This window comes from Caretta caretta, chromosome 5 (assembly GCF_965140235.1).
Source record: "Caretta caretta isolate rCarCar2 chromosome 5, rCarCar1.hap1, whole genome shotgun sequence".
Classification (NCBI taxonomy): domain Eukaryota; kingdom Metazoa; phylum Chordata; order Testudines; family Cheloniidae; genus Caretta; species Caretta caretta.
In genome coordinates, this window is record NC_134210.1 from 35,532,770 (window position 1) to 35,558,856 (window position 26,087).

The following is a 26,087-nucleotide window of genomic DNA, read 5'->3' on the forward strand; positions in this document are numbered from 1 at the left end:
AAAATTAAATTCCACTCATTACGAACCAGATCTCAGAGAAAGCACTCCTTTTATGTTTCTTTGCCTATCACAGCTTATACTTAGGCCTAGTTGACACTTAAAAATTTTGGTCAACATAGCTATGAGCCTCAGGAGCATGAAAAGTCCACACCCTGAGCAACAATTATGCAAATTTACCCCCCAGTGTAGTCGTAACTAAGTTGTTGGAAGAAGACTTCTACTACTACTGTTGCTTGGGAGATGTTCCTATACTGCTGGAAAAACCCCCTTCCATCGGTGAAGGCTGTGTTTATGCAAGTATATCTACAGCACCATAGCTACATCAGTGTAGTCCCCCTAGTGTAAACCTATTGGATATGTCTATGCAGCAATGAAACACCCACAGTTGGTCCAGGTCAGTTGACTCAGGATCATGGGGCTCAGACTACTGCACTGCAAGGGGTGAGTGTCCCAGAGCCCCACCCTCTTGGGGTCCCAGAAACTGGGCTCCAGCCTGAGCCCGAATGTCTACACAGCAATTTTACAGCTCGGCAGCCTGAGCCCCATGAGCCTGAATCAGCTGACCTAGGCCAGCCATGGGTCTTTTATTCCAGTGTAGACAGACCCATTCTTAACTTCTACATGGAAATCGGAGGATGAAAAGCTCAGAGCTTTACAAAGAAGGGCAAGTATACTTGTCCCCCAGCTGAAAAATGGGGATAAGTGAGGCACAAAGAACAGCAGGTCAGTAGCAGAGATGAAAACAGAACCCAGGCCACGGCACAATCCACTGAGTATGCTACCTCTAAAGCAGGGGTGGGCAAACTTTTTGGCCCGATGGCCACATCTGGGTATGGAAACTGTATGGCGGGCCATGAATGCTCACAAAATTGGGTGTTGGTGTGCGGGAGAGGGTGAGGTCTCTGGCTAGGGGTACAGGCTATGGGGTGAGGCGAAAAAAAAAAAAGGCGTTCAGGGTGCTGGAGGGCGCTCTGGGGTGGGGCAGGAGATGAGGGCTCCGGCTGGGGTGCGGGCTCTGAGGTGGGACTGGGAATGAGGGGTTGGGGGTGCAGGAGGGTGCTTCGGACTGGGACTGAGGGGTTCAGAGGGTGGGAGGGGGTCAGGGGTACAGGCTCCAGGCGGTGCTTACCTCAAGCAGCTCCAAACAGCAGCAGCACCAGTATGTCACCTCTCCGGCTCCTACATGGGAGGCATGGCCAGGCGGCTCTGCAAACTGCCCTGTCCACAGGTGCTGCGCCTGCAGCTCCCATTGGCTGCAGTTCCTGGCCAATGGGAGCTGCAGGGGTGGCAATTGGGGGCAGAGGCAGTGTGTGGAGCCCCTTGGCTGCCCCTACACGTAGGAGCCAGTGTGGGGACTTGCCACTGCTTCTGGGAGCCGCACGGAGCGGAGCAGGCCCCTGACCTGTCTCTGGCTGGAATGGGACAAGCCCCAGACCCCGCTCACCAGCAGGAGCTCGAGGGCTGGATTAAAATGTCTGGAGGGCCAGATGCAGCCCCTGGGACGTAGTTTGCCCACCCCTGCTCTAAGGTAATGGCCAATGGCTCCTGCATGCAGTACGTACAGAATGAAGAAACCAAGCTGAGAAAGAGGCTACGGTCTACTCAAGTTGGGGGACAGAGGAGAAACTGTAAAGAGCACTAGTTTTCTGAGACACTTTCTACCCCACAGTATATTGTGGTTTTATGTCGGATTGATAGTCTGTAGTCTTTTGCATTAGATCTTCCATAGGTAAATGCATGCATTATTCCAGTATCACACTCCAGAATGCTTTTTGCTCTGAAGAGATATTGCACATTTCTATTATTTTGTCTCAAGATAAGATTGTACCACAAGATGCCACTACTACTTCATTACCGCAGACCATGTCAAAGAATTGCATTCTTCGTGTCAGAAATATCCTCTATATGTTCTTTTTCATGCTTGCTATTTTAAAATACTTCCAGACATATATGTCTGGGACCAAACCACACACCTACTTATACCCTGTGTAAGCTCAATGAAGCACTTTGGGCAACATCACTGATGAGTCTAGGTAGAATTTGTCTCTAAACAGAACAGGCACCCAACTGAAGGTTTTTCTTCCTTCTACTAAACAAAGCCTTTGCCATGTTTTAACTGAGACCGTTAAAAGCTAAAAGGTGTATTCAACATCCCCCTGCGCACAACCTCTGTCTCTCTTCCAAAAGCAGCTATCAGAACATTCTGTCTGTCAAGCCAGCCAAGTGATTGAACATTCCAGGCTTCTTCACGATGCTAGCTATGAGTGCTTGCTCACCACAGACAAGTATTCACACATGCAGCAGCAGCACCCCATATCTGAAATATCAGTCTTTGTTTTTAAAAAAGAAAAACAACAGTTTAAACTAAATGTAAGTCATCCAGTAACAACTCATGCATCAGGCATAGTAGCTGTCAGGATGTATGTTATTGTTTCATGACAACTGGCTTTATATATTTTTGCTAGAGATATTTATTTCAATAAATCTGATAATGCAAACACATGGCATTTCTTATTTTGACTCTCTCCACTCTGGCTGCTGAGTGTAATGCTGACATCCTTCTTTTGCAGTAAGCTGTTTAGTCCACAGAAGGCCACCTAATAAATGGATCACTTCCAACAAAACACATTGCAATGCTTCACTTAACCAGGAAAGAATGTAACATTAATTCTTTTCAACTGGGCAATGCAGGCTCAATGTAACTTATCCACTTCTACCCATTTGAAAAACCCCTCAAAAAAAGCAAAGTCAATTTTACTCTAATTGCTAATTATGTCAGAAGTAAGATTTTAGAACACACTGTGCAAGTACAGTCAGACAACGTAGTTTTTGTAAGCGATCCATAACCTTTAATCAGCTGTACAGAGTTTTCATAATGCCATCACAATAACTGTGCCATAAGTCTCACATGGTTTGTGTTAAAGGTCAGAGTAAATCTGACAGCTATATTTTCCAAGTTAACAGTGCAAACAAGTTACAATAACTACCTTCAGCCTGTTAATACAAACTCACATTTCACAGAATTTTATTTGTATTATTCTTCCAAATATAGGAGACTTTTGTAAGGAGCTATTTTAAATACATTTAACAAGATTTCCCTTATTCACAGTAATCAAATACCTTCAAAATACTTAGTTTCTAGCTTGACACATTCATTCTCTGAGGTTATGTCTTCACTACCCACCAGATCGACAGGCAGCGATCGATCCAACGGGGATCAATTTATCGCATCTAGTCTAGATGTGATAAATCGATCCCCGAGCGCTCTCCCCTCGACTCCTGTACTCCAGCACCGTGAGAGGCACAGGCAGAGTCGACGGGCGAGCGGCAGCCGTCGACTCACTGTGGTGGAGACACCACAGTAAGTCGATCTGAGTACATTGACTTCAGCTACGATATTCATGTAGCTGAAGTTGCTTAACTTACATCAATTCTGCCCCCCCCATAGGGTAGACCAGGGCTGAGAGTCAAAAGACCCATTTTAACCCACAAATAGGCTTATCACGCGTATTCTAAAGCGTTACTCTTTTCCATCAACCCTGGACATCAACAACAAGGACTGAAACATTCCACATAGTGCAAAGCCTGGTTGAAGAGGTTTTGCACCAGAAAGTTTCGTAAGGGCTGGGGAAAATGTAGTTTCCCACTACAAGCCCCTATGCAGGTAGTATTACCCTGAGGATCTGCACTGTGCTACTCCAGTACAGTCCCCAACTCCTGTACAGTGCTGCAGAGCTCTCTACTTAGGTAAGAGAAGATTTGGGGGTGATCAAGCAAAATGAAAAGTATACCTAGATCTAAGTAATTCACAGTAAAACAGTCAGTATTATTTTTGGGGTCCTTTGGCACCTCTGTAGTCTAACAGAAAACAAGCCCTGAATCGGAGCCACTGCAATGAAGTTTACTGAGAACTAATGATCAAAGTATAATTTATTCTAAAGTCTTTTTAACTTCTGTGATCCTACATAGAGATTTTGGGGTTGGAAGATAAAGCTACGGTGTTATGAAAACACTGGAGAAAAGCAAACATAGCCCCAATTTTCAAAGAAGAAATTAAGAGAGTAATCCTAGCAATTACAGTCCTATATGTCTGTCTTGTACCATTAGCAAGATAATGGAATAAAATGCAGAGGGAAAAACATCAACATTACAGAGCCCTTTGAAAGTAGCAGCATGGATTTAGAGAATAAATCTCAACAGAAAAAAAAAACTGTTCTTTTAAGAGCACTACCAAATTAGTGGATGAAGGAACACTAAGTGTCATGTATTTGGAGTTCAGTAAAGCATTTGATACTATGTCTCACACATTTTCTTGGAAACTGAAATTCAGTTAGAGTGGACAGAAATACTCATATCAATGGAAGACTGGTTAGGAAGTTGAAAAATAGTCAAGAAAGTAAAGTTCATTCTACACACACAATTGCTGTTCATTTAACTAAAAAAAAGTTAAAAAATCACCAATTAAACTGGTACAAAATGCCACGTGGAAATTCTAAATTCAATTTAATGTCTTATATTTAAATTGATTCCTTACCAAATTAAGCTAATACAATATAAACCTGTTTGATCAAAACAGATGTTAGTTAAACCAGAGCAAGTTGTGTGAAGTTAAGCTAGTAGGGTACTGCCAAGATCAGCAATAGAGCTAGTCTAATTCAAGTATTATAAAATTTGCACACAACACCAAAGGAGGAATTGCTAACCCAAGTGAGAACAGAGAAACCATACAAGAGAACACAGAAAGAGTAAAAAGATATGGGCTGAAAACAGAAGATTCAGCTCGGGGGGAAAAAGGGCGGGGAGGGAGGCAAACCAATAGATCTAGGAAAAATTATCTAGCACATGCTAAACAAGACCACATAATACAAAGAGCTGTAAAGCTAAGATGAAGGGTAATAATGGACTGCATGCTAAATTTGAATGTGTCATAATATATTGGCCATAAACAAGACAAAAGCAACTCTGGGTTAAATATGCAAGACTTCACATAGGGGGAAACTCTATATGACTGGTTCACTTGCACCTACATTACAACTATATTTCCTAGGATCCCATCACTGGAAAGATATTGCATGGCAGGGGAGGAGCCAAAGACAACTCTGAAAAAAAAAATTAAACAGATGACCAAATGGACTGATTTAAGGAAGGAGAGGTTAAAGAGCCAGATCTGTATAAGCTGGCTAAACAATGAGTAATGGGGAGAAAGTCTAAACATGTCAAAAGGGCATAAATAAGGAAGAGCAGAGTTTAGTGTGGCACAAGAGGTTACATCTAGGAGACATGGGCTGAACTGAAGGGAAAAAGGAGGGTGAATACTAGGCAACCTTCCTGATCTAGAGGTGTATTAGACCAATTTAAGGAAAGTGATGGAAGCCCCATCACTTGGAAAAATTAAACCTAGCCCAGTCAAACACAGTAGCAAATCTACAACATGGAACAACCCCACAACGGTAGGGAAAAGGACCAGATGAGCACAGAACGGAAATAAATTTAGATGAGACAAGCTATGCATTGCTGTTTTAATCAAATATGTAAAAAAAGCCAAAGGGCTCTGTATACTAAGCAGGAAATTATCCTTAACATTTTCAAATTGTCAGGATATGATCTAACAAAATTATATACCTCAATCTACATGTGTAGAACATCCCACTTTTTTTGAAGCTAGAAAGGAGCAGGCAAACTACCATCCAGCAACAAAAATCTATATTTTATAAAAATCTATTCTCTGTTGATATACCATGTACTCACATATCTAAGTTCTAAGAACATAAACAGGAATTCAAGGCTTGTGCATTTTTATATACACAGAGTAGGAGGGACACACAAGAAGCATAACCTTTACTCCTCCCCATCTGTAGAAAGATTTCTTTTAAAAGAATTCAAAGATAAATAGGGATAGAGAGAGACTCCTCAACAGCTGCTAAAACACAATCCATATTTTGAAAAACTCTAAGAGCGTCCCCTTAATAAACTTGAAATTTACTATGTCTAAGATTTTCAATGGGGACCGCACCTCCATTTGAATTTTCTTTTTTTTTTTTTCTCATTTAAAAAAAGAGGCCCACAAATGAAAAAGGGTTAAAAACCACTGATCTAGACAAGGCCCCCTTTTCCTCCCTTCTCCTCTGACAGGATGTTGAGCAACATTAATATTTCTGTTAAGTTTTAAAACAACCCTGCACTCCAGAAAGGATTTCAGGCTTTAAAAGGAAACACAGTAGTGGCAGTTAGACTGGAGCCAATGTGTTCTTTCAATAGGGCTTAGATCAATCTCCTCCAGACAGAGTTCAGACCTGTTACAAAACAGTTTGAAATGTAACCAAGATATAGATGCTTTCAGTTAAAAATCTAGCCATTGAGCAACTGATACAAATGCTATTCTAACCAGCACACTGCTGCTGGACAGAGGATTATTTTTTCACATAAATTCTCAAAGATTTCAGACGACATGTAGAAAATATGTTATAATATACTATATATAATTATTATTATAAAATATGTTGTTATAAGGTCAAGTGTGAAGAGTTTTATAAATCATTCCTAATCGCACTCAGAAAAGAGACCATCCGCTTAGCAGTTATCTGCAACTACTCAGAAAAGCTTGGAAGAATTCTGAAAAGGCATCAATTTTGAAAAAAAGAGGAGACCCAAAAAAGAGGCAGCCAAAAACAAAAACTGCAAATCAAGTCCAGAGCCATATAAATAAGATTAAAAAGGGCAGACAATGCCAGAAGCGCCTCAACTCAGTAAGCTGTAGTTTTGCAGAGGGGTTTTAGGGAAGGTTTGTCACTAGTAGTCTTTTCTCCTACAAAATACAAAATTGAACATGGCTCTGTTTCAGGAAGCTCGGCAGATAGCAGGGATCTTTTCAAGTGTCAAGATATCGGACGATATAAATATGATATCTACATATTTGAAGAGCTACTATAAAATTCTCTCCCGCCCCCCGCCAAGTTTTATTAAGAAAGACAGACAGAAAGGACATTTCCTGCTAACTCACTTATAGGACAGAGACTGTACATTCTAGTGAGTCAGGTAATTATGAAATAGAAAAGATGTTGCATTTTGATTCGCTTTCTCTTCCCCTCAGTGTTCCCTGCCAAGCCCAAGCAGCCAGGCTCAGCATGTGGGGAGTCTGATGGAACCCTTCCCCAGCGTCACAGAGGATATGAAGCTGCTGCTAAGTATCACAATAATGAGAGCTATAAGGTTTGTCCTCACTGTAGAAGTAACTCCTACTCCGGTAGAAAGAAAAGGAGTACTTATGGCACTTTAGAGGCTCCTTTTCTTTTTGTGAATACAGACTAACACGGCTGCTACTCTGAAATCTTGCTCAGGTGTTGCCCCAACATAGCTCCCATCCACACACAAGAGCCTCTGATCTGAGTCTGGTGATGCTTTACATGTGGGCTAGCCAGCCAATCCTTGGGCTAGGATACAGCCAGTATGCTGTTTACACTCGGGCTGGTAAACATGCCCACTTTTCAGCAAGGATGCAGGCTATACCACCTGAGTGCTGACAGTCTTCCAAATGTCACATGTGCCCAAAAGTTCTCCCACAATTCATTGGCTCAGCTTCCTGCAGCACTAATGACCATGAAACGTGACCCCAGAAGTCATAGCTTCTGACACGAGAGAGTACAGCACAAGTATGGATACAATAGAGTGGAATCACTCAAGCATGGCTGCCCACACTGGGGCGACTATCACTCAAGTTACCTCTGCACTGAAAACATATCCTTATGCCACGGCTACACTGAACGCCAGTTGCAGCAGCATACACGTAGCTGCACGTCACAGTGAAAAAACGGACTGTGTCCACACAGTGGTGTGTAGCTACATACATAGCGAAAGGCTATGGCGGGAGGAGGCAACAGAGGGAAGGACACAATACTGCTACGAATAGCAGCGCAGACAGGGAAGGCGCTGCTTGCGGGGAGTAGAGAGCTGTGTACACCCATAGAGTTCAGGTGAGTCTTTCCTCTACTCTTCAGCAACGCCTCACCATCTGTATGTTGTGCTAGAGGGGCGTGTAGTGCACGTACTCTACATGCCACCAAAAGGCGTGTGCAGTGCAGATGCACCATTATGAATAGCTAACAGTTGCCCCCACAGTGCAGCAGCTCCAACCTGTCATTTCATGGTAGATACTGAACTACAGAAAGAGCTTCTCCTTCTCCTGGTTCTCCCACTCTGAGGTGAATGGTTGGTTGGTGGATCTACATGTCAGAGATCATGAGGCAGCAGTTAAGTGTCAGGCATCAAGCCAAACAGCTCCAGAAAAAGGATCACTACCCCTTCAACAATCAAAAAACAAAAAAACCCAAAACAAAACGCCACCACCACAACATTGTTAAACAAGTACATTGGGGTTTCTTTGTTTTGGGGTTTGATTGTTTTTCTTTTTTTGGGGGGGGGGGCGGGGAATAGCGTCTTGTTTTTTGTTGGTTTGTTTTTTGTTTTTTTAAACTAAAGAAACTGCCAGACTGGCTTAGATGATCAATCCATCTAGTCCATTGTTGTCTCATTAATACTGGCCAGTACCAGCTGCATCAGGAAGAATAAATCTTGCAGCAAGCAGTTATGGTTAACCTGCCTCCAGAAAAAAATTCATCCAAACCACTCCTGCCATAGTTAGAGGCTGGGTTGTGCCCCAAGCTTAAGAGTTTATATCCCTTCAAAACTTCAACTGTGTGTATTTAATCTTTACTTTCACAACTCTGGATATTCTTGTTATCCACACACGTCTAATACTTTTTTGAACATTGCAACATATTTAGCTCTTGGTCTCTGTGATATCAATGTGCAATGAATTCCTCAGGCTAAATGTGAGTGGTGTGATAATGTATTTTCATTTGTCAGTTTTGAATTTGCCACTTTTCATTAAATAATAACTCATTAAATAATATCCCCTTGTTCTTGTATTAGGAGGGTGAATTAGAAGTTACAGATCTATCTTCTCTATACCATTCATCCTTTTGTAAATTTGATCATGTCCTGTCTTATCCATCTTTTCCTCTAGCAATTCTGCACCAGTAAATTTGATAAGCCAAGCATTTAAAAAAAAATCAAACTCTAGAAGAGACCAAATGCTAAGCCCTTACATGTCTCAGATTAGCTATGAAAATATAACTAGTCTTCACAACACCCTTATGAGTTAGGCAAGTATTATCCTCATATTACAGATTAGGAAAAGGGGATCAAAAGGTTGACTTGACTATGGCCAGAGTGTCCATGTTAGAGCAAAGATTAGCACGCAGAAGCTCTCGTGTGCCAATCCCACGCTCAGACCACACTAAGTGTCAAACAGCTAGTAACAATGGTAGTAGAGGACAAAAGATATATTCTTCTGATTCAGCAGTCCAAAGACTGTGTTGCATCAGCATTACATAGAATTTCAGTCGCCAATCCGATTAGTGTGGGGATGGCCATTTTATAGTCAATGTTTTGACACAGCATTTCCAATGTTTCTGTTTGGGGAACATACAATGTGTGCAGATTCCCAGATTTTAGCTGCAGAGCATTTCCCCTGCTTCCAGGACAGGAAGTCTGCTAATTAAGAAAATTCTAGCAAAAATGCCTGCTGTTGAAGACTAGCTTCACCAACTGCATCCATAAGTTGTTTCCAAATGGTTTTCAGGGGGCCTCTGAACGCAAGTGGTAATTGTGCTTAGTTCTAATGGACTGAGAACATGGTAACCTGTCAAACAACCACAGCATAAACCAGTTTTCACATTTTCTAGTAAGCCTGACATTTATCTGTATTTATAAAGGCAGAAATATGTTTATAAGATATAGATGCCTTTTAGTTGCACTGCAACTCTTCAGTTACACCAGAATAGCAAATGACCAGGCTATCTGACATAAATGGCATATTGCAGTTAAAAACGGTTTCATATAGTGAAGATATTATAAAGCTTAGCATATACCTATACAGTTCCACACTGGAGCCCGGATTACATCAAGGACAGCCCCAAACCAAAGGCCAAACGACTGCAAGCAGCAGCATTCCTCAGGAGGCTGTTCTGAGTCTCTGAACTAAACTGTTCACAAAGTGCTGCTGGACAAACTTATTTGGTCCTTAGTTGTGAAAATTAAGTCAGTGGAGGCACTTACATCAGGGATGGTCTGGCTCCAGATTTCAAAACTTGATCTTGATTTGTTATAGTTTAAGATCTCCATGTGTTCCCATTTCCATTTGCTGCTAGTGAATCACTGTTTCAGCAGTAAAAATTAACACTCATGGATTCATATGTCTTGGTGCCATGATCCACTACAACCTAGATAGGAATATTTTAATAAGGGGCTGGGTCACTGCTACATGTTACTTCTTCCTTCCAAACTCACTCCTATCAAACATTACGTATGTGTGTCCAAGACTAGCAACATCACCACCTACATAACAGTGATGAACAGGTTAAGTCCACAGGAAGAATCCGTAGGATTGAAAAAGTTCCAAACAAATGAAGTTACACCTTAAATAAGAGAGGAAAGCAGAAGAGAGTTAGCTCTCCCAGTCTCTTGTGCGGGGCTAATAAAAAAAAAACCACTATTTCGTAAAGTAACATTTTATTCCTTTCACAGCCTGTTCCTCAGCTCCTGAAGAGCCTGTGTGCGAGTGCCTTTGCCATGTCTAATGGATGAACTAATTAAAAACTAGTTCCAGATTATTGCTTCAGACCCAGTTATCTGCAATCTAGGACTGTAAAAAGCTACAGGATTTTAGAGCACACAGTTTCATCACTGCTCAATTTATCTTCTACCCCAGAAAGTTTCACAAGAACTCAAGGAAATTTTGCATTAGATTGATAAGTGCAGCTATTGTTTGAGACACTTCCTCAACTTTTTATTGTTAAGGACTGGGTTGTAACTTTGGGGGCAGCAATGTTATATTACCAACATGCAACCTACAGCCTGGAAACTCTGCAGATACAGATGCTTTTTATATTCCAGTTATATGAAGGAGGATAAAGAAGAAGGCTGAAGAACACGGGTGGAAGGAAAAGAAATTGCCAGGTAATGACTACTTACAATACCTAAAAATTTCACCAAGTTACCAAGACTGCTCAGACGTGCAACATTACATAAAGCTCATTTACATGATCACAAAGCCTTCTGCTACCCTTAAGAGAGAATAACAGGAAAAGGCTGTTCTGCGCAACATGCCACTTGGGTTTGGTTTCTCTAATCTCAGCCTCGCTGCTTTTTCATCATGTTCCTCATCCTTCACGAGAACACAGGTGCCACTTGAACAAATCACACACCATGTTAGAGACCATTCTTTTGAACATTATTAAAATCAAGCAGTGCTCGGGACCACTGTCAAAGCAGTTCTCTCAGTTGAGAGGGCTTGACTGCAACTTAGCCTCCTCAACCACCAAAGTAATAGTAACTGACTGCTATTCCACCCCCATATAGATTTCAACATTTGCAAAACTTCACGGTAACAGAAAGGTTACATGCTTATAAAGCTGACAGCGATGGTGAATACATAGTTCCTTGATCTGTATTTCATTATTATGCAGATAGTCTGCTCATCTACACCTAAGCTGCACCATGCTCCTCAACAGGAGAGGATTTCACATTGACCCCTAAACTCTTCCAAGTTGTTATACCAGGTCCAGTCAACATAGGTAGTTTGTCAATAGTTTTAATGATTGATTTCAGTATCTACCTATAATTGCAGTATGCTAGGTAATTAAACCTCCCAGTCAACCACCATTACAACAACATGTTTCTCACCTTATTGGTAGTCTCAGTGTTTATGCCAAGTGCTGTGTAAGAACCTGTATGTAGCAGATCTGATCAAGTGGTTTGAGTTATTTTAAGAAGACAGGCTCCAGAGGAGAGAAATAGTGAACATGAAGAAAGCATTTTTTTAAATTTTATTTTATTTTAAAGTTTTCCGCACTTTTCTGCTGATCAGGGAGTTGGCAAAATGTCCATTCTACACCTCCTAAAATTGGATCCAAAAATCTGATTTTTATGGCAAAGTTTGATAATATTTTGACAACAAAACAGTGCAATGCTTCCACCAGTAACACAAGTGGTGCCAGCTCTACAGCCTGGTTATTCTTCTCAGTTTAGAGCTGTGAGTAAAACTGAAGCTCTCTAATGCTTTTCAAGAAGAGTCCACAGAGGCCTCCGCATGCACAATTACATTCTCAGCTGAGCAATTACCACCTGTTATGCTCTGGTTAGTCTGAGCCACAGCATATTAGGAACAGCCAGTTAATTTTGTTCTGTTTAAATTGAGACACTGGTCATAATTCTATAGTTAAGTTTATTGAGTTTTTCCACCTAAATCACTGATTGTTGTGTTTGGCTTGTAATCTTTGTGATCACAGAGATGACTAAGACTACTACATTCCTGTGCTTTCTGAAGGCATTGTTCCTACACTGCGCGTCTTTAGGAAGCTGAACTGGTCACAAATGCCATCAGCAACACAGCACTTCATCTTCCCAGTCAGATTTGGCACACCATTTAGTTAAACAATGCTGTAGAAACCTCTCTGGAGACATTTTTGATGCATGATGCAGTTAGAGGCTGCCAGATTGGATAAGTAAACTATTTTGTTATGCTCGAATGATTAAGTGCAATACGAACTCTGACAGAATTGCAAAACTAAATTTCAAAAACTAAACTAAGTTGATGAATAAGTATATTGCTACTAAGTTGTTTGTCTTTTGATAAACAATATTCTACCTTTAAATCAAGACCTATTTTCCACTCACTGATCATTCAGAACGCCATACTCTGCTCTGTATTAAATAAAATTCTATCCTCTCCTGGCTTCTGTGTGAAAGAGTTTCCAAAACAGAGAGAGGATATTGTCTCAGTAGCAAAGTGTTGAATAAGATATTTCAGACAGAAGACCATTAACACTACACAACAGAAAAGTAATCAGATCCTGTATAACCCATATACACATACATCAGGGCTGAATATCTGTACCATTAGACACTCAAAATTCTCCAATAAACCATAATACTAAGTACTAGTTAAATACAACTTAAAGAGTTCAAAAGGATTTCCAACTCAAAGAAACCTATGTAGATGGGTTACCAGATGTTCTTCCAATCTAATAGACCAAAATCAGCTTTCTGATACACATGCACAGCTCTGATAAAACTTTTATGGGTGTTGTGTGTGTGCGCATAACAGTAGGCAAAGTTTGGCCAGGTGTTGAAACACCTACAGATATGCCAAAACAACAGGTTCATGACAAAAGTTGACACATTAAACTCCTGGCAAGTGTACTGCAAAGAACAACATCTCATTTCAAACACACACTATCAAAGTCAGTAATATGTAAAATGCAATTCTCTGTGGACTACTCTACCACTTTTTTTTGTAAGTTGAGAATTTTGTTCGTGTTCAGATACAGGTATTTCTGAACAAGATTACTAAAGGGATAAAATGTATTAATACCTGATTTATTTGAACTCTTATTCCATTTCCCCACATAGCATTTATGAGTTGGGATAGTAAACTGTACATTTCCGGCATTTCTGTAGTGCCTGGAAGCCCATCATGCTAGGACACTGTACAAACAGAACTAAAAGACGGTTCCTGCTTTTAATTTGCACAAATGCCTGATACTAACACTGGAGGGAAGAGGTACACACCCAGAAGCCTTCACGACTTAGAGATAAGTATGATCAGATGCCTTTATTAATGCACTAGTTTCACACACATACACCCTTCTGCTCACAAGCCTTAATACCTGGACAGAAGTTGCACAATTCTACTTTAAATTTTAACACAGAACCACCAGCGATGCACACAACCAATCACATGCCAGTGAACAAATTCTTAATTCCAACATCACCTTGATGGTGCTACAGTAGCTGAACACAACTGTAGTGGTGAGGTCCCGTGACCACGGAACAAGGCTTGCAACAGGACTGGGACAAGTCGGAGCCAGAAGACAGATGAAGGCTGTTTCTCAGTCTCCCTTCCAACATCCATGCCCTCCCCATTAAAGGAAGCTGTGTGTAAGCCAGGCAGCACAAGTCCAGGGCTATAGAGCCAGAGGCAGCATCAGAGAACATAAAACTGCTGCTAAGATCCAGCATTCCAGCTTTATATACAAGTTGTAGTGAAGAAGCTAAGCTGTATTTTGAATTCTTTATTTAAAAAGTTTCTTTATGTTGAAATTTCATGCTATAGAAAAGCCCATGAGTACAAACTCTGAGAAGTTGTGTATACAGGGGCCTGAAAAACTTTAGTATCCCTGGGAAGGGTATAAAAGTAGCAATTTAAAAAAGTCTTAAATACTCTGAAAGGGTAGCCCTAATGAGGGAGAAAGTATTCAAAAAACTAAATTGTGCCCTTGAAATAGTCTATGTTTGAGATGGATTTTTGTGAATTAGGCTTAAATTGGGGTACCTATGCCCCAATTCAAGAGCAAAAAACTATGGAACCACAACAGCGTCTCCATAAAGTAGTACATTTTGCACTCCCAGAGCAGACAAAGATAGATCAACCAGTTGGAGTATTCAGACTCGATTCATGCTCGTACAAAGGGCTGAAACAAACATTAGGTACCTTGTGTGTCAACTATTGCACTAATTGGCAGGTCATCTGCATTTCAACTCACAACCCTTCCCTCCATGCTCTGCTTTCAACATATAATTAACTTAATTTTAGCTGTGGCAATATGTTTCATTTGCTGAAAAGATGGGCTTGTCACAAACCCAGTGCTTCCTCACAAGTGCCACATTTGGAATTTCATGATTACATCCTCCATGGAAACCAAGACATCTGGATTCTGAACTCCCAGCTTTGCCCCAACCCAATGTGTTAACAAAGGGGGGGGGGGGGAATCCCAGAGAAGTCTGTGCCTCAAGTTTTACTCATTTGTACACTGGAAATAACACCTACCTATCCCAAAGGGATAGAGTTAGTGTTTATAAAGGTCCTGAGAAGAAAAGCACAATGTCTCTACAAAATGTTTAAAAGTTATAATCAGAAGCACATATATAAACTATAGCTGCATCTGCTAGTTTAATGTACTGTATCAAATTTTAAATGCAAAACAGCTTGATTGTTATGTGTATGTTTCCTTCCATACTAAAATATGAGAAAAATATTCATTGATCAGTTGAGCTTATTCACAAACTATGCCTTTATCTTATTTTTTAAAAAGTTACTCTTCCCTCTGCCCCATTCACCCACACTTTAGTTGAGGAATTAGTTGTATGCCACTTTTCACAAGTTAAAAAAAATATTCAGGAGAGAGTGTTCCAGCAGGCACTTTTAAAATGCATTCAGGAAAATCTTTTGAATCAGTTTTTACAAAAAACTGGAACCAGGCTTATATCTTGATGCTGATATCATCCTCTGGATAAGCTAATTTCCATTGCATGGGGGTTATGGGGGGAGGAGGAGGGAGAAAACATGGCAATTCTAACTTAGCCCTGTACAGATCTCAGGTTGGTCAGATTTATAGGGATGAACACAAGCCCTCCAGGAAAAGACTGATGGACTATAGGGGATGAGGAGCAATGCCACAAAACCAACTCCTTCTACCCTAGGTCCCTTCCCACCCACCCCACTCTGATTCTTCTCTATTCAGGACAGCAGAGGGCACCATGGAGCGCAAGTGTCCATGTGAAAGAAAAAATCATCCATGCACGGAAGAATGAAGATTTATGGCTCATCTACATACAAGAAGTTGTATTGTTTTAACACTGGCACAGTTAAAACTGTACCAGTGTTAAAACAATACAACCCTCTTAGTGTGGGCAAAGTTCTACAGTATAAAGATGCTTACACCGGGAGTTATTCACACACAGTAAGGGGAACAAGCTCCACCTGTATATAGCACCTTTATATTGCTACAACTGCATCCATATTAGCGGTTGTGACAATATAACTATACTGTTATAAAAACAAATCACACCCATAACAAAAACCAAAAACAAAACCAAAAAGAGTTATACTAGTACAAAAAAATGGTGTTTAGACCAGGCTTCAGGTTTCCAGCTAAGAAACCACTGAAGAGCTGAGGTCAATGGGAAATTACAAAGCAGGGCAGGAAAAAAAAAAGTTTTCTGAATGCTAAAACTTTTACACAGAACAGAGGAAGTGGACCAAAAGTAATCTATTGTTTTGAAGTATTTAGCATTACTTGTTGCCAGCCTGGTAAAATGTCAGCGGCATCTGACTGCTATGGAGCAGAACACTTTTTTTTTTTTTTTTTTTTAGGACTTCAGGATCCCTGCTACCGATAGCCAGCAAAAGAGCCGCATAATGGGACTGACAAGATTGAACACTAGGAGAGGATGTGCTGACCCCAATACTTTCTTGCTCCACTGATTGGCAGATAAAGAGCAAGATTAATGCCAGTGGCACAAAAGACTGTTTGTCAGTTTTAGGAAGAAAGGCACTACAATAGCAGTCAGATGAAAGAATAGAAATTAGGGAGGAACAATGAGTTACAGAACAAAGGGCTGGGCTTACCAGGACTACATACCCTCAGAGCAGCATAGTGTAGTGATCCAAGCACATGACTCGAGGCCAGGAGCTCCCGCATTTTGATGCCAACACTGAGAATAGCCACCCACTAATGCCTTGGACAAGCCATTTATCCTCTCAGCCTTTGTTCCTCCCACATCTCTAAAATGGTAGTACTCACCTTGTGGGGATGTAAGGGGATTAACTAATGAGAGTCCAGTGATTAAAAGTGCTAAGTGTTATTAGCCCCACACGTAGCAAAGAGAAAATGTAGAAACTACCTTTGACAGCTTGAGTTTAATGGCAGTTTAATGGAGAGTTCATTTTGCTTGGTCACACTGATTTGCACAGCAAGTATGTCCAGTTATTCTGTCAAAGAGTAAAACCAGCCTTTGCAATACCTCAGTTAAAATAACTATCCTATTGACTGCTAGTTACCAATGATGATTTTATACCTTCTACCTCAACTATATCTTGAAAGTTAAGTCAGAGGCGGACACCAAGACACTGCCCCTCCTTAGTCTACACAGGACAGGTCTTACAAGTATTATAGGGAATGTGCATGAAGCAGAGTTTATGTTCTTATTGTGGCTAGAAACCATGTTTAGCTATATTCAGACATGTTCTAGCCTCCAGCCAGACCCTGGGATGCACTGTGGGGGCCGTACGCCACACCACCTGCTTATTCTGAATCAAGCTACAAGATAGGCTTGGCTAAGCTGTGACAGCTATGTAGTAGCTTCTACACACACCGCCATCTCTCTCTGCTGCCAAGATATGGGCATAGCTAGGTGTAAGAGAATGTGACCAGGACTTCCCCATACCCACCTGGTACCTTATGGCTGTATAGGCTCTTGGAGCCATTGACAGATAGCTTAAGCTACACTATGCCTACACAAACTGCGACAACAGCACAGTGTTAGTGCTGCAACTGAACCACTGTAGCACTTCAATGTAGACACTTACTACAGCAACAGGAGGGGTTCTCCCATCGTAGTAGTTAATCCCTTTCCCTGAGATGCAGTAGCTAGGTCAATGGAAGAATTATTCCCTGGACTTAAGGCAGTCTCTACCAGGAGTTAGGCCATCATAACTATGTAACTCAGGGGTATGGATTTTTCCACCCCTGAGCGACACTGCTAGGTCGACTTAACTTTTTAGTTTAGACCTGGCCAAAGAGTAGCCTCTGGGATGCTCTAGGTTGCACCAGGGGACCAACCTGACCTCCACCACCACTCCTGCGCTGTGCTCTCCACAGCTGAGGATCTTTGGCCCAGGTGCTCAAAAAGATATTTAGACAGTTAACTCCCACGGAAATCAATGGGAGCTAAGCACCTAAACGCCCCTGAGGATTTGGGCCCTAGTGTCTTCCTAGACAACAAGCTAGAGTATGGATTAGTCTAGTATGGCCTGTCTCCATTCACACTGCCTATCTTCATATTAAGACCCAATCTGATCACAAGACAAGAGCATTTAAACTGTTCTTAAGCATGTTCATTAGACACTTGTCAAGACCCCATACACACCCTGTTTATGATACACGGCACAAAGAAAGTATCAAATCAATACAGTAGCTAAAAGTCAAAGGAAGGATTCAGTGCAATTTCACCAAAGAGGAAGGATCATGGGAGTTTGAATACATTTGAGATTTGCCTGCAACAAACGGCCAGGAAAAATATTGAGGAGATGTGTGTAAAAAGTCACTAGCACAAGTCAGACGGTCCAGCTGTTTCAACAGTGCAGATAATAAATGCTAACATTTTCCTTGAAGATTTGGAACAAAAGAGCAGAGTCAACTATAGTAAAATGAAGTGTGCCAGCACCATCGTTTATGGGATTGGGAAAAAGACAACCAACTCCTAGATAATCTTGAGGGGAAAAATATATATATCAGTTTTTATCCCCAAAACTATTTACAATCATGGGCTGCTTGGCCTGGTAGATGAAGACTCAATTCACAACCAATGTGCTAAAGGAAGGGAGCTGGACACAATGAGATGATGCCCCAATTACAATTCACATTTGGGAGACAACTGGAAATCCAAGCAATATGAAAGAGCTTATTAAAAGCAATTCCAGGTACTCCTGCCACTAAGTCCCCAATTTTTGTGGTTTCACAATCACATTTGCCTTTGTGTGACTAAAAAAAACAAAAAACAAACAAAAGCTTCACCTCCTCCTCAGTATGGGAAAGGGCCACAAAAACAGAAGAGCAAATTGACTGTGCAACCATAACAGGCAACAGTGACATGGATTAAGTGAGAAGTAAAATTTTAAGAATTCCTGTAATTTTTAATTGTAGTATCATAGGAATCACCTGCACTAAGCATTCAGAGAAAAGTTTGATTTAAGTTACTGTTCCTTTAAATTCAAAGTGAGTCTATTCAGGACAGATCAAGTAACAATACTGTGCATTTTTATAGAACAAACACTTGAAATTCCTAGAAATGGTAACAGTACATTTAATAATGGCAGTCTCAGTATACCTGACCTTTAAACAAAAAAACTTTAATGCAATGTTTGCAATGCCAAGTTTATAATACATAACATAAAATTGGCAGCACAAGTCCTATATTAAATTCTAAAAATATTATAACCTGCATATAGCACATGCTATAGAGTTACAGTGTAGTTTTAACTTCTACTCTAATGCTCTTTTCAGCTGGAAATAAAAATTTCTCCAACAAACCTAGATGCACTTTAAGCTGCTCTACCTTCTGGAAGAGGGCTTTTGTTTTTTGGGAAATAAATAAAACGATGGACTAAGCAGTTGGAATTCTTAGCCTGCTCTGAAATGAATCTACAAACTCTGTATTTAATCCAAATTTACCCCCCTCCTGGGGTTTGCTTGAGTTACCAACAACAAAAATACAAAATATCACTTAACCAGTTCCTGGGGTTCCCTGGGTGAAGCCTCTCTGCCTGGTTCCAATTCTCTCTGCCTATCCCTACCCAGCCTTACATACAGAAGAAAAGAACAACGCACAAAGTGAATCAGCAGAAATCAATTACCCTCTCCTCAGAGGGCACCAACATTAGCTAACAGGGTGGGTCAAAGGAACGCTACTGCCATGTTGTAACTATGATACCAGGCAGTACTCACTCCAGGCAGAGTTTATTTTTTTCCATATAAATGGGCATTATGAAGAGCTGCTTATCCATAGTTGGGGTGGGGTTTTTTTTGCCTTTTTAAAATAAATAAACAGCCTCAAAAATCCAGTCTAGATCAATGAAATATGCACAATGATTTAGATTCAGGATCAGATTCTGATCTGTTATACAACCCCCGTTGTGTTTTGAATACAAGCTCAGATCCTGATCTTAGCTATACAATCCCATTATGTTTTGAATACAAGCTATGTATATGAAAAATATGAACTCTTTCAATTGTGGTATGTTTCATGTTATTTTATTACTAAAATTATAAATGAACTCTCAAGTTAGTGAAAAGAAAATATATTCAAAGGCACATTTAACCAGTTAGTACAGCAGAGTACACACAGATGGGAGGTTTTATAAGAAATTCTAGCAACTCTCCCTCCACTGGGCCCAGGGAAAAGAGGAATAAAGACTCCCACTCTCATAGCTCCTGCTGGTAAGCCTTGGCCCACTTATTCTCTCGGATATGAGGAAGACGTTAAGAAGAACAGTGTGTAGACAACCCAGCGAGGGTCAGGGTGGCAAAAGGTACAATGGACTGGTGGGGGGCAGATGGAGTGGACAGTGACTGTGTGAAGGGACAGCAGGTGGGTGTTAAGAGTGAATGGTAAGAAATGGGGAATTATGTGCACTGGGGATGTCACAACCCTTCAGGTAATTCTTACATAGCTTGGAAAAGGTATTGAACCAACTCTTAGAAGGGCCAAGTGGAGGTAGGCAGGGCAGAGGACCAGGGAGGAGACGTCTTCAGACAAAGGAAGGTAGAAGCAAAGAAGACCAGACTTGGAAGTGGACCACTCCCCTGCCCCCTCCAGGGAAAAGGGCAGAGACAGTGCCAAGGAGGCTGAGAGGAGCAGGGACTATCAGTCCCTCTCCACTCCCCACTATTTGGTCACCATCATAAGAACATAGAAAGGCTACACTAGCCCAGTACCCTGTCTGTCTTCCAACAGCCATCAGATGCTTCCAAGGGAATGAACAGAACAAGGCAATTTCAAGTGATTCATTCCATTATCCAGTCCCAGCTTTTGGCATCAGGAGCTTTAAGGACACCCAGGGCATGTGGTTGCATTTCTGACCATTGTCACTAAGAGCCACTGATATCCTGCATGAACTTACCCAATTACCTTCTGAACCCAGTTATACTGTTGGCCTTCACAACATCCCCTGCCAACGAGTTCTACAGGTTGACTGTGTGTTGTCGGAAGAAATACTTCCTTTTGTTAGTTTTAAACATGCTGCTTATTAATTTCGTTTGGTGACTCCTGGTTCGTGTGTTATGTGAAGGGCTAAATAACACTTCCCTATTCACTTTCTTAGCACTATTCATGATTTTATAGACCTCTCAGATACTCCCCCTTAGTAGTCTCATTAATAAGACTGGGACTAGTCAGCGTAGAAAACTCTCCTCATACAGAAGCTGTTCCATACCCCTAATCATTTCTGTTCTTCTCTGTACTTTTTCCACTTCCAACATATCTTTTTTGAAATGGGGTGACCAGATCAGCACACAATACTCAAGATGTGGCCGTACCATGGATTTCTAAAGAGGCAATGACGTTTTTGTTTTATCTATCCCTTTCCTAATGATTCCCAACATTAGCTTTTTTGACTGGTGCTGCATTTTTGACTGGTGGATATTTTCAGTCTTCTAGTCCAGTCCCCTGCACTCAAGGCAGGACTAAGTATTATCCAGACCAGTGGTTTTCAAACTTACTTGATCGCCCCCTTTTTGTGTCCATAGTCATTTATGCCCCCACCCCTCACAAGTACATATGCTGCCACCCACCTCAGAAGACAGAAGGGAGAGCAGTGGCTGCTGGCTGGCCACCCAACTCTGAAAGCAGTGCAGTGACAGCAGCAGCACAAAAGTAAGGGTGGCAATGTGAAAAGTGATATTTATCATCACTTTTCACTGCAGACTTGTGCCCCATTGCCACCATTACTTCTGCAGTGCTGCTGCCACCTGGGGCTGACAGCCAGAGCCCCACTGCCTCCCAGTGAGGAATTTTTTGTGGGGGAGCCCAGTGGCTGTGGCTGTGTGGCAGGCTGTGGCTGTCTCCTTTATCCTAGCCTCCCGGGTGCACACGGCCCTTCTGCACGAGCCCCTAGCAGCCAGACCTCTATAAAAACTAAAAACAAAAAACTCCAACCACCAAAAATACATACAAACACAAATAAATACATAAAATAAAAACACAGGCACACAACTCATACCTCCCTTGACACATTCCTGCACCTCCTCCCATAGTTTGAGAGCCACTGATCTAGACCATCCCTGACAGGTGATTGTCAGGCTAGTTAAGCACTGGAATAAACTGCCTAGGGCGGTTGTGGAATCTCTATCCTTGGAGGTTTTTAAGAGCAGGTTAGGCAGTTAGTAAGTTTTTCCTAATGTCCAACCTAAAACCGCCCCCCCTCCCCCAATTTAAGCCCATTGCTTCTTGTCCTATCCTCAGAGGTTAAGGAGAACAAATTTTTCACCCTCCTCCTTGTAACCACCTTTTATGTACTTTAAAACTGTTAAGTCTCCTCTCAGTCTTCTCTTCTCTAGACTAACAAGCTCAATTTTTTCTAAATATTTACAAAAAGAAAAGGAGTACTTGTGGCACCTTAGAGACTAACCAATTTGAGCATAAGCTTTCGTGAGCTACAGCTCACTTCATCAGATGCTGCATCCGATGAAGTGAGCTGTAGCTCACGAAAGCTTATGCTCAAATAAATTGGTTAGTCTCTAAGGTGCCACAAGTACTCCTCCTCTTTTTGCTAATACAGACTATCATGGTTGTTACTCTGAAACCTCTAAATATTTAATCATTTTTGTAGCTATTCGCCAGACTTCCTCTAATTTGTCCACATCTTTCCTGAAATATGGAGCCCAGAACTGGACACAATACTCCAGTTGAGGCTTAATCAGCACAGAGCAGAGCAGAAGAATTACTTCTCTTGTCCTACGTACAATACTCCAGCTAATACATCTCAGAAGGAGGTTTGCACATTTTGCAACAGTGTTACACTACTGACTCACGTTTAGCTTGTGATTCACTATGACACCCAGATCCCATGGTACTCCTTCCTAGGCAGTCATTTCCCATTTTGTAGATGTGCAACTGACTGTTCCTTCCTAAGTGGAGTACTTTGCATTTGTCCTTATTGAATTTAATCTTATTTACTTCTGGACAAGCTGGAGAAATGGTCTGATCATTTTGAATTTTCATCTTGTTCTCCAAAGCACTTGCAACCCCTTCCAGCTTGGTATCATCCACAAACTTTATAAATGTACTCTCTATGCTATTATCTAAATCAAAATATCATTATGATATTTTTTGTCTTATTAGCGATTCTCTTCCTAATGGTTCCCAACATTGTTAGCTTTTTTGACTGCCACCGCACATTGAGCCGATGTTTTCAAAGAACTATCCACGATGACTCCAAGATTTCTTTGTTGAGTGATAACAGCTATTTAGACCCCATCATTTTGAACGTATAGTTAGCATAGTTTTCCCAGCATGTATTACTTGGCACTTATCAATCATTGAATTTCATCTGCCATTTAGTTGCTCCATCACCCAGTTTTGTGAGATCCCTTTGTAACTCTTCATAGTCAGCTTTGGATTTAACTATCTTGAGTTTTGTATCATCTGAAAGCTTTGCCACTTCACTGGTTACCCCCTTTTCCAAATCATTTATGAACATGTTGAACAGCACAGGTCCTAGTACAGATCCTTGGGGGATCCCACTATCTACCTCGCTCCACCCTGAAAGCAGACCATTTATTCCTACCCTCTGTTTCCTATCTTTTTAACCAGTTACTGATCCAAGAGAAGAACATCCCTGTAATCCCGTGACTGCTTACTCACATTAAGAGCCTTTGGTAAGAGGCCTTGTCAAAGGTTTTCTAAAAGTCCAAGTACGCTATATCAACTAGATCAACCCTTGTCCACATGCCTGTTGACCTCCTCAAAGAATTCTAATAGATTTGTAAAGGGAAATTATGCCTCACCAAAGGGATGTTGACTCTTCCCAATAGATCATGTTCATCTATGTGTTTGACAATTCTGTTCTTTACTATAGTTGCAACCAATTTGCCCGGTACTGAAGTTAGGCTTACAAGCCTGTAGTTGCCAGGATCACCTCTGGAGCCTTTTTTAAAATTGCTGTTATATTACTAGGGCCCTAGCAAATTCACAGTCCATTCTGGTCAATTTCACGGTCATAGGATTTTTTAAATCATAAATTTCATGATTTCAGCTAATTAAATCTGAAATTTCACAGTGTTGTAATTGTAGAGGTCCTGACCCAAAAAGGAATTGGGGGTTGGGGGGGTCCACAAGGTTATTGTGATGGGGGGGGAGGGGGGTTGTGGTAATACTACCCTTACTTCTGCATTGCACCAGGCAGCAGCACGGCCTTCAGAGCTGTGCAGCTGAAAAGCAGCGGTTGCTGACCAGCAGCCCAGCTCCGAAGGCAGAGCTGCCGCCAGCAGCAGTGTAGAAGTAAGGATGGCCTGGTATGGTATGGTATTGTATTGCCACCCTTACTTTTGTACTGCTGCCTGCAGAACTGAGCCCTCGGTCAGCAGCTGCCACTCTCTGGCCGCTCAGCTCTGAAGGCAGCAGCACAGAAATAAGGGTGGCAATACCACAATCCCCCCTAAAATAACCTTGCAACCCCCCTGCAACTCCATTTTGGGTCAGGATCCCAAATTTTAAAAAAAAATCTCTGGTCTCCCCTGTGAAATTGGTATAGTATGGAGTAAAAACACACAAAAAGACTAGATTTCACGGTCCATGATATGTTTTTCCACAGTCATGAATTTGGTAGGGCACTATATATTACCTATCCTCCAGTCATCTAGTGCAGAGGCTGCTTTAAGGCATAAGTTGCATACCACACAGTTGTTAGTTCCGCAAATTCATATTTAAGTTCTTTCAGAACTCCTAGGTGAATACTATCTGGTCCCTACCACATATTGCAACAGCTACTCTTGCCTACCTGAAAAGCAACACACTGAGACTTTGGACAAGTCATTCACCTCTCTGTGCCTCAGTTTTCCCATCTGTAAAACAGAGACAGTGATGCTAACCATTTATAGAAAGCCCTCTGAGATCTACTGAAGAAAAGTGCTCTGTAAGAACCAAGTATTAACACTAAAACTGCACCATTTGATTGGATTAGCTATAGTGTTTATGAATAAAGACTGACAATCTGCAAATAGGATCTTAAAGGTTACCTCTGTACATGAAATGTGGTATCCTGCAATAGATTCCCCCAACAGAGATGCAGTCAATTTGCATAATATTGCTTCTTTACATACTCATCCCATCCCATTGCAAAAAATCTATGATCCATTACCAAGCATCAATCTGCCTCCATCCATGCTCATCCATGTAGACACAGTGTTTGTTAAAAAGGACCAGTGTTTGTCACAAGCTGAATTCACCCCTTAACTGAGGGTTTCTTTCAGTTCTAATGATTTATCTTTAACTAGGATAGTCGAAAGTAAGCAAAAAACATCATCTTAAAAACAAACAAAGAGTCTCTATATCAAGCAAACTACAATTATAATTTTGTTATATACAGAACCACCACCCAAAAGACAAATTCTCTCTCTCTAGATTAGTTTACAAAAAGGTGGCTTTTCTATCTTTAGGAAAATGACTGCAGTTTGCTTTGAAGCTTTTCCTTATTTTACTCAGAGGTATCTACTTTCCTTTCTTTTGCTAAAATGAAGTTGGTTTAAAATTAGTTGCACATTTTTATATATAGTTTTCTAGTAAGTGTTGAGATGAGAAAGTTCAAGTAGCAACAAGGCTTTTTTTAAAATTAAAATGGCTACAAAAACTACACTTGGGAAGGAAAAAAAATTTTCAACACAAACACAAAATGGGGAATAACTGACTAGGCACTAGTATTACAGAAATGGATCTGGGTGTTGCAGTAGATCACAAATTGAACATGAGCCAACAATGTGGTACAGCTGTGAAAAGGCTAATATTCTGGGATGTAATAACAGTAGTGTCATATGTAAGACACAGGAGGTAATTGGGCCTCTCTACTCATCACTGGTGAGATCACAGAGTTTTGGGTACCACCCTAAAGAAAGATGTGGACAAGCTGTAGAAAGTCCAGAGGAGAGCACCAAAAATTATTAAAGATAGAAAACCTGACCTATGAGGAAAGGTTAAAAAAATGGGCATATTTAGCCTTGAGAAAAAGATGACTGAGTAAAGGGCTGTTATAAAGTGGACAGTGATCATTTGTTCTCCATGTCCACTGAAGGTAGGACAAGATGCAATGGACTTAATCTTCAGTAAGAGATTTAGGTTAGATATTTGGGGGCTGGAGGAGATACAGTTAACTACAATGATAGTTCGCTGTAGAATAAGTTACCAAGGGAGGTTGTGGAACCCACATCATGAGAGATTAAGAACTGATTAGACAAAACACCGGTCAGGGATGATTT

The 26,087-nt window shown here is 41.1% G+C and overlaps 1 protein-coding gene across 3 annotated transcripts in view; it reads right to left on the reverse strand.

Annotated features, from left to right (window-relative positions):
- The window catches only part of PLPP1 (phospholipid phosphatase 1), a 131,030-nt gene that overhangs the window by 40,206 nt on the left and 64,737 nt on the right, over positions 1 to 26,087 (reverse strand). The window lies entirely within an intron of this gene.